Source organism: Egretta garzetta, unplaced genomic scaffold (genome assembly GCF_000687185.1).
Source record: "Egretta garzetta isolate BGI_Z169 unplaced genomic scaffold, ASM68718v1 scaffold60, whole genome shotgun sequence".
NCBI classification, from domain to species: Eukaryota; Metazoa; Chordata; class Aves; order Pelecaniformes; family Ardeidae; genus Egretta; species Egretta garzetta.
This window is the reverse complement of record NW_009258269.1, coordinates 2,345,859-2,355,093: the sequence shown is the minus strand read 5'-3', so window position 1 is coordinate 2,355,093 and position 9,235 is coordinate 2,345,859. Positions and strand designations below refer to the sequence as shown.

At 51.7% G+C, this 9,235-nt stretch overlaps 1 protein-coding gene across 1 annotated transcript in view; it reads left to right on the top strand.

Annotated features, from left to right (window-relative positions):
- ECSCR (endothelial cell surface expressed chemotaxis and apoptosis regulator) overlaps positions 1 to 9,235 on the top strand; it is a 28,176-nt gene that overhangs the window by 9,004 nt on the left and 9,937 nt on the right. The window lies entirely within an intron of this gene.

The window sequence follows — 9,235 nt, the reverse complement described above, 5'->3', positions numbered from 1 at the left end:
ACAGCCAGGCAGAGGCGGTGCTGAGGGCCAGGGTTTGGGGGTGGGATGGCAGGGGTAGGGGAACGGTTGGGCTGGGGGAGCTTAAAGGGCTTTTCCAACCCAAACAGTGCTGTGATTCCATGCTCCATATTGCCTGGCCAGAAGGCTGGTTTCCCCTTGGTGTGGTTTGCATGGGACAGGAGTGCCACAGGGGCTGCCAGAGAACTCCTCTGGCTCAGCTGCCCCACGCCAAGACCCAGCCCCCTGTGGGACCACCGGCTGCACTGCCCCAAAGATTCACCTCCCGGGTGGCCGTCGCTGCCTCGGGTGGCAGGGATGCCACCGTCCATCCTGTGGCCCCCAGCCCATCGCTTTGTCCTCTGCAGCCTGCTTAAAACCATGGGGCAGGGCCCACTGTCAGGGGGTCTACCCAGGGCCAGACCCCCGTGGGGCCAATGCCTGCGATGACAGCGGTGTCACCGATGCTCGATGTGCATCAGCTGATGCTGCAGCTGCACCTCACCGGCTTTGAGCAAAACAACCGGCCTTCCCCCCGTCACATACCCTGTCTCACTTTTTTGCATTGATCCGACAGTTCTGAAGTGGCTTTAATTTTATTTTTCATTTTTTAGCAAAGTCACTAAGGTGGGGTAGTACTTTTTGCTTTGCACAAGTTCATTAATTTATTAATGAATTTATTATTTCTCAATTTAAACTTCAAAGCTCTCACAGTTATTTCTAAAGGAAGGTTCAAACACTGTTATTTTGTGGGAAGGTTTGGAACATTTCCAACCTGTTTTTCCTCCCCCAGAAACACTTAAACAGTAAATCTGTGCAAACCAACCCCTTCCTATGAAGGGGTTTCCATTACAATGGGCAGGCATTTTTCAGACAAAAGATTTCCACTGAAAAATTCCTCCTGGAAGCTGATGGAACCCAGCAGGATTTTCCCACTGACGCTCCATCCACTGTTCTCCTTATCTCTCCGCCACAGCCAGTGGACAGATGATGCCATGAGAAGCACAGTATATCGAAAACATACAAAGATGTCGATATGTATTTGTGATAAAATTGCAAACATGGGGTGCAGCTAGGGGACAGAGACTGAGCTACCAGGAGACCTTCCCGACATCCTAAAACCAGGGCATCCATTGCACCCTCACCCATTCCTTGGCCAAAAAAAGAGCAGCCAGCGCACCCCTGACCTGGTGAAGAAGGAAGAGAAAGCAGGAGGTGGCCAGGAGCAATGTTTGCTCACAAAACAAACTGCTCCCTTCTCGTAACACAAAGCTCCCGCAGATGACTCTGCAAATCTGACCCAAGCGGCCAGAGACGGTTTCCAGGAATGATGTCCCGTTTACGCTAGGTGCATCAGCAACAGGGGTCCTTGGAGGGGACGGTGCTGGGAACCCAACGCCGGGAAAGCCAAGGCGTGGGCTTAAGCCTGAGGCTGGAAAAGGGGGATCTGCGCCTTGCGTAGCACCAGCAAAAGGCACGACTGCCGAGCCTCGGCTCCAAGGTCTCCATACTCCGCTGCCCAGAGGAGCCCACTCAGCGTGACCCAACCCCCATAACGAGGAGGATCTGCCCATTCAGTCTGTTTTGTAGACTTATGGGCTGGGGGGGGGTGTGCAGTTTTACCTTTCAGCTGAATCCTCCCAGCACAGCAGAAAGGAGCAAAGTCCCCTCTAGTATCTCCAGCTGCAGGGGTGTTTGGAGATATAAAAGTTTCAAGGAGACCTTGCCCTAATGCCGGTAGCTCGTGAAACTTCCTACAAACCTGGTGAAACACCAGGGATGTGGTTAAATAGCATTGCCTTCCCAGCGGCTGGATTTCACACGTTGGGGAGAATCTTCTCACTGCTGGTGAGAAAGCACTGGTTTGGGACTCAGTTCCTTGAGATCAAGGCGGCTGATCTAGGACACAGGGATGGGATGGGGACATTGTAGTACAGAAGCAAAACTTGAGGCTTGGGCTTGCCACCCTACCCGAAGAGGAGGCAGAGAGCTCACGCAGAGCTGTTCGTTGCAGAAATGTGGAAAGTGCGGAGCATGCCCATCCACCCTCCGGAGCAAGGCAGGCAAACCCTTCTGGCCCTGGGGGCAGTCACCAGGGACAGCCACCACCGGTTCTGGACAAGAAAGGGGACCCAAGGTGGGTGCCTCCCACCTTTCCCATCATCATCAAGCACAACTGCAGACTCTGCATGCCCCCCAGGGCAGCAGAGCTCTGGGCGAGCAGCTCCAGACATATGATTCAATAAGCTCCTCTCATCCATTAGCTAGAAGTGACTCTGGAGTTGCTAAATATCCTGGAATCACCCTGAGATGAGTGTGATTAGAAATGAGAGAGGGACACGACACAGCTGATGATGCACAGGATGGAGACAGGGGACCACTGGGCTTCATCTCGGCCACTTATCACAGCCACGTAACGTTCCTGTGCCTTGTTTTTTGCAGCTATGAAATAGGGATAACAAAACGACCTCTTCCGTAAAGTGCTTTGAAATCTGGGAATGAAACCTAGGTGGTATCACCAGGGTCACTCACCTAAAATCTGGACTCGGGCAAAGCTTGTCAGGCCCCGATGCTTTACCCGCTCTTTAGCTGCCTCCCCAGCACCCGTGTGCTGAAACGACTGCGTCCAGGCAGGGACGTCCTTCAGCTGCTCCCCTGGGGTTCAAACCAGGAGGTGCAAGAAAAGAAAGTGGGAAGAGCAGAAATTATGAGATGCCACCAGCCCCTTAGGCACCTTGTCTCCTGGGGCACTAGGTGGGAGCAGGTCACCTTCCTGCGTGATGGTTCAGGAACTCCATGCAGCCCGGCTGCTACCAACACCACCCAATTAAACCTGGGGAATCTTGGAATTACTGGGATGAACATTAAATTTGCGAATAAACTTGGAAACAGTGGCAGAGAGCCTCCATGAATTTGGAGCATGCAAGATGTGCCCAGTAGGCACCTACCACTGATCCCCCACGCCGGCTGTGCTGCTCGCCCGCGCTGTCACCGGGCTCTGCCGACGCCTGGCCAGCGGTGTGGCGTACCAGCAAACACAGCAGCCCATCTCCTACAGCAGCAGGAGCACGCAACTTTTGGAACGAAACCACACAAAGGGATGAGGACCAGCCTGTGCAGCGGCAGGACCTGGGCTGGCAGCCTCACCACAGTGTGAGAGCAGCGCTGCTGAGCCAGCCGCCAGCTCGTGACGCTTCCTCCGTGCCTCAGTTTCCCCATCTACGGAAAATAAAGCAGAGCTAACACTGCCCCTCTCCTCTGCAAAGTGCTTGGAGATCTGCTGATGAATTCATTATTTAAAAAAAAAAATTGTAGGCAGGCAAAAAGCACAGGCTGGGCTCCGGCTCCCATCAAGCCTGGATGGGTGGTGCCCCCCATCTTTCATTTGAACTGGGCCTGGAGCAATTTCCTCCACCAAAACCCCAGGCCCAAGGTCAAACCCTAGGAGCAGCGTAGGCAGGAGAAGGGCAGGACCCGACCCACATCGCCGGCACTACGGAGGCCATGAGCGAACACAGAGCTCTCAAACATGCAGGTCACAGAGGAAACTGGAACCAGTAAGCAGCTGGGAAGGTGACGGCGCAGCAGCCTGACAGAGAGGGTGTTTACTCCCCAAACACCACAGAGCAGTGGTGGTGCAGCCAGGAGGAAAGCCGTGCTACCCTCCTCTTCCAGGAGCAACCACTTTTCGTGGAAAAACCAGCCCTCCGCAAGCACGGTGCTGTGGCAGAGCCCGCTCCCCGCGTGCGGTTTCCCCACATTGTTTGTCTCCCGGCTTGTTTTTAATTGGCTTCAAGTGGTTTTTAATTGACTTCCGCTAAGATCTGCTTCCACAACAGCTCAGCAGAGAGGAGCACAGGGGCGATGCTCAGAGAGGATGCCCAGAGCTGGGTGCAGCCCTTGAGGAGGGGCAGAGGAAGCCTAAGATTAATTTTAATTGCTGACAAGATCCGGGTTTAATTCCTGGCTCTCTAAACTTTCCATAACACTTTGGCTGAGTCATTACAATTCAGAACCACTTGGCAGTCAGCTGCCAACCCCCCACCACCACCATTTGGGAATTAGACACTTAAATACCTCTGTGGATCTGGGACCTGATTGAGGCTGTCAGTTATCCAGCCTGCCTAATGCCACTTTTCTTCCCTCTCCCCCACCATTTCCACCTTACCTGTTCTGCTGTGTGACCCTCGAGGCAGAGGCACCTTTTTTAGGCACTTAAAAATTGGGATCTAGGCTTTTGCAGGGCTCTCTGCTTTCCAGGTTTCCTAATAAAGGATTGTTTGGGTTTGGTTTTTTTTTTTTTTCCATGTGAAAGTCCTAAAAATTGGGTGTTGTTGTTCTCTGCTGCTTCAGCAGCTGCTGGGCTTCACCCAGGAAACAGCTGCGCTTGCATTAAGCGGGCAGTATATTTTTGTCTGGGTTATGTGACGGAAGTGCCAATATATGAATTGAAAAGTCTAATTTTAGGGGGCTAGGTCTCTTTTCTGAAAGCATTTGTTTATGCAACCTGCAAGCAGAGGGTGACGCCGAGGTGGGTGCAGCAAGGCTGTGCAACGCCACACGGACTCTGCCGCTCCCTGCCATGCAATGCCCTCCCTGGGGACAGGCAGGACATCACCACATCTGCCCCCAACACTGCCAGGGAAGGAGGAGAGTCCGGCGAGCCCAGGTTTGCACGTCATTGAGGTCCCTCAGACCCCACAGATGGTCCCACAGACTGTCCCCCCAGGTCCCACAGACAACGGTCCCCCTCCATCACCAGTTCTGAGTGGACAGGACTGGTCCCAGAGCCATTCTACTGGTGCCAGAGATCCTCCCCTGCGACTCCACCCCTCTGTGAATACAGACTGGCCAGCATGAGCCCTTCCTGAGCCTCATCTAAACCCCGCTGAAGGGTTTCCAAGAGCTGGCTCAGGCCTCTGCTACAGCAGTGCCGCTATATGGAGGCTCTGATGTAAAGTTTGGGTTGTTTTTTATTTTAAATGTCAGTGCCTCTCTTTGGTCAGCAGCTGGAGAAATCATTCTTTAAATCGCCAAAAATAACACTAAAGCAGAAATACCTAAACCTTCTTTGTTTCATATCATTCTTTTTGTGCTGAGGAGGGAGCAGGGTGAGCTTCTGGCTCTGGGAACATCTCAGCTGCTGTGAGAGAAGGCTCCATGGGAAGACCCCTTTGCTCTCAGTCTAACACTCACACCTAACCCCACAGAATTGCTACTGCAAATAACAGAATCCAAAATTCCCCTACACATCCTCTGGAAAAGTTAACCAAAATGCAGCTAGCACTGAGGCAGAGCTGAAATGCACCTGCAGCTCCCACACGCTCCTCTGCAGCCCCACAGCTCTGGTGGGTACCCGGGAGTTTCCCATTACAGCAAGAGCAGAAAGACGTATTTCCCAGCGTAAATCCCCCAGCAAGCTCCCCGTCCCCACCCAGAACTGCACAATCTGGCTACAAATCACTTGCACCCAAACACGCAACAAATATCTTGGCAGTGCTTACGCTCAATGGCCAGCCATTTGAATGGCTTTGATGTTTATTGCCATTACAGCTGCGCTGGCTGCATCCTGATTATTATTGTTAGCTGTTTATACAGCCAGGGCCCTCCATGGAGGGGAGCAGGGCCCTGCCAGCAGCGGCACTGGGAGGAAATGGTTTCCAGCACCGTTTGCACGAAAGTCCCCTGGGTATGACTGCAGGGAGCCGCGACGCGTGGCAGTTTTGTTGTTCGTACCTATCCTGCTGCCCAGCCCCACGACGTGCCTTGGGTCTCTTCCTGCTGTGTGCATGTCCATCCCTCTCCGCTGTAATTCAATCAGGATGCTAAGCACCTTCACCAAAAGAAAACACCGAATATAATGGGACCTTTGATTATTTAAGTTGGCAGGGAAGGCATAACAAGCAGCAGTGGCCAGAAGTCAGAGCCAGACATGCCCAGCTTTGAAATACCGTGTGGCTGTGTTTATAGAGCCATGGCCATTTATTCCTGAGCAAGGTGCCAGACGTGGATGTCCATCCCTCGGCCTCTTCACAGCAAGACCGGTCACTTTTCCGCAGCAAAGCTCAACATGGCAGACCAGGGCAAGCATTTCCTTAGCCAGGTGAACCCCGGAGACTGAGCACTGGAAAAAAAACCTGCTTATTCAACTTATTTACAGAGGGTGGAACACGATCCCCTTGCCCTAGCACCAGGGATGCTGGAGCTAGCCCACAGGATGGTCCCATCGGGGATGGAGGGCAGGGCAGCAATGTCACCTCCCTTGCTCTTAGCTTCCTCCCTTCCCTCGAGGCTCCATTCAAGCTCTCCGATTTCTCCTCAGCTGCACCAAAAATGGTTGGATAAACTGCCAGCTCAGCACCTCTATCCCGTGTAGAGCATAGCTGTTTCTTCAGTGATTCTTGATGCTTCCACATGCCACGTACACTAAACAGCACCTGTGATAATTTAAAAAAGAAAATGCGTTACAAGCAGCTACTTCTCCCCATGGAGGAACAAGACAATGGCTTCTGTAAGGGAATTTTGGAGAAAGGAGCTGTTTGAGTTTGGCAGCTGCTAGAGGATATTGGCCCCCATGACGATCTCAGCACACTGTTTTTTGTGCTGAACATACACAGAATACCTTAAGGCACTTGCAAACCCATGTCCAGAAATTGTGTTGTAAAGCTGTTTAAGAAGAGGAAGCCCAGTGACAAAAAGAAAACTCAGCAAACCCTTGGGATCGATGGAAATAGCTTAAGTCACCACAGGTTCTCCATGGGGTCAGCTGCACCCCCGGGGAGCAGGCTGGGCCCCACAGCACCCCCATCGACGGGGCTGCAAAAGGGGTACATCCCCCTTCCTCAAAAGAAGCTTCTCTATCTTTTTAAGAAGGGCAACCATGTGCCCCAAAGACCTTTGTTTCCATTATATTTGTTGATTTCATAAACTATGTTACATTCCTTCCCCTTGGGGCTGTCAGGCACTGGAAGGGGCTGCCCAGGGAAGGGGTCGAGTCCCCACCCTGGGGGGGATTTAACAGCCGGGCAGGGGCGGTGCTGAGGGCCAGGGTTTGGGGGTGGGATGGCAGGGGTAGGGGAACGGCTGGGCTGGGGGAGCTTAAAGGGCTTTTCCAACTAAACGATTCTATGATTCCATGGTCTGTCCGTAACCCCCTCTATGTTACCAGACTGATGCTCATCTAACCTGCTCTTCAAAACCTGCAGAGAAGGATGGCCCATAATTCTCCTGCACAATCACCCCTGGCAACTCACTACCCTACGTTAAGGCAGTTTCCTATTGCCCAGCCTCCCCTTTCCTTGCTGCAGTTTTCTGGTCCTGTTCCCAATGGATTTAGAAAACCAGTTAGTCCCTTCCTCTCTGTGTAATTAAAGGTCTGATCATAATCTCCTCCTTCATGGACTAAACAAGACAGTTTTGCCAGAAGCTAGAAGAGAAAAGCATGGAAAAGATCCGAAAAGTCGGATCTCATTTTCACAGCCAAATCCTATCTGGAAAGAGACCATGTTTTATTATGTATTCACTGCAGCTTACACACTGTTTTGGTTCCTGTTTGGCTGGGATCATTGTCATAAAGGCTCAGACAAAAAAAAAACCCACAACAATTGCGACTCCAACACAGTTAGGTGAGAAAAATGAGATTGATTGGGAGCTCGCTACACCCCGACAGTCCCAAGGGGCGAGCGCTGAGCCAAGCCCTGACAACCCACGTACACTGGATGCTAAAGATCTCATTCCAGATACACACCGCTATCGGGGCATTTATCCAACCTCTTTCAGACACCGTAGGCACCTACCACGAAGTTCATCGCCTACACCAGCCACAGACCACTCTTGCAATGGAGCTATGCGGCATTACGAGGGGACAACGAGCTGGAAGGATTCCACCTTCGCTGCTGTCCCTTTTCGTCCGAAACCTTGAGCTCCTGTGGGACTCTGGTGAGGTGGATCACCATGGAATCAGATTCAGCTGGTTTCTGTAGCTGCAGTTTCTTTCATTAATCTTAACTACAAGACAGCACCAGGATCACCAGCAACAACCACTTAAAGACACCAGTTAGGATGAACATTTCAAAAACGACAGACTCAAAGTCACCTTTTCAAAGTTAAGCCAGTTGGGTTTGATTTGAGCCTTTAAAGTACATTTACATTTTCCAGATCTTGTCCCCAAGTATGGGAACCGGACATTTCTTTTTCCCATTTTAAATAGCAGCATTTTTAACTGGCATCTCATCTAACCATAGACTCCAGGAGCTGGGGCTTAAAGAAAAACACCTGGGATCCTGAGAGCAGGCAACATGGGGGATTGGTACAGCGATGCTTTGTCATAAATCCAAAGCAAAAACAGGAAGAAAAAAAAAGAAAACATACAAAAAACCCTTTCAGTTGAGAAACTCAGTGCAGCACCTACAACCCTGGGAGAGCAAAGCCCTGCAGGGACCGACAGGACTGCCCACCCCTACCAGGGAAGGCAGCTCTGAGCCAGTCCCCAAGCTGCAGCCCCCTTGCTGCCTCCAGACTTACATGGCCACAAGGCTCCAGCCAGCTCCCCAGGATGCAAACACACGGGGCAGAAGGGACAGAAGGATCAGAGGCAGGAGACAGGAAAACAGCCCTATCGGTTCCTGGAAGCCTTTACAAGCCTCACGCATCCACTTACTAAGGTCTCAAGGGAACAAAGCGTTCAAACCTGTGTCTTAGCTCCAGAATACAGGACAAACAGCCCTCCTCTGCCAAGATTGGGCTGGAGGCAAAGAGCTCGTGGGGAGGGAACGACCCTGGCCTTGCGTTTTACCTGTAACAGAGGAAGGCGGCTCCCTGAAGGGTTCAGCTCTGTCTGGGGAAGAGGGCATTTATCCTGGCTGAATAAACTCCGGTACTAATTTACTCAGAACCTGATAGTTTTGCAGTCCGTGGTTGCTACTACTACTTGTTTGCTAATGCTTTTGGGGAAATCCTGTATTTCAAAGTTGTTCCTACAAAAGACGAGGAAAACCCAAACCACACAACCAGAAGAACACCAATGCATTAGTGACAGTCACAGATTAGCACCACTGATACTCTTATTCTTTCATTGCAGGTACTACAACCTCCACAAACTCCTCCCTCCACGCTGTAACAGGTACCTCCTGGGTTGTGACCTGCTTTGAGCATCTATTTGGATGTGGATGCATGTGCCCACGCGGGGATGCAAATGGGAGAGTCCACAAATGGGAACCAGATTCAGAACTCCCACCCC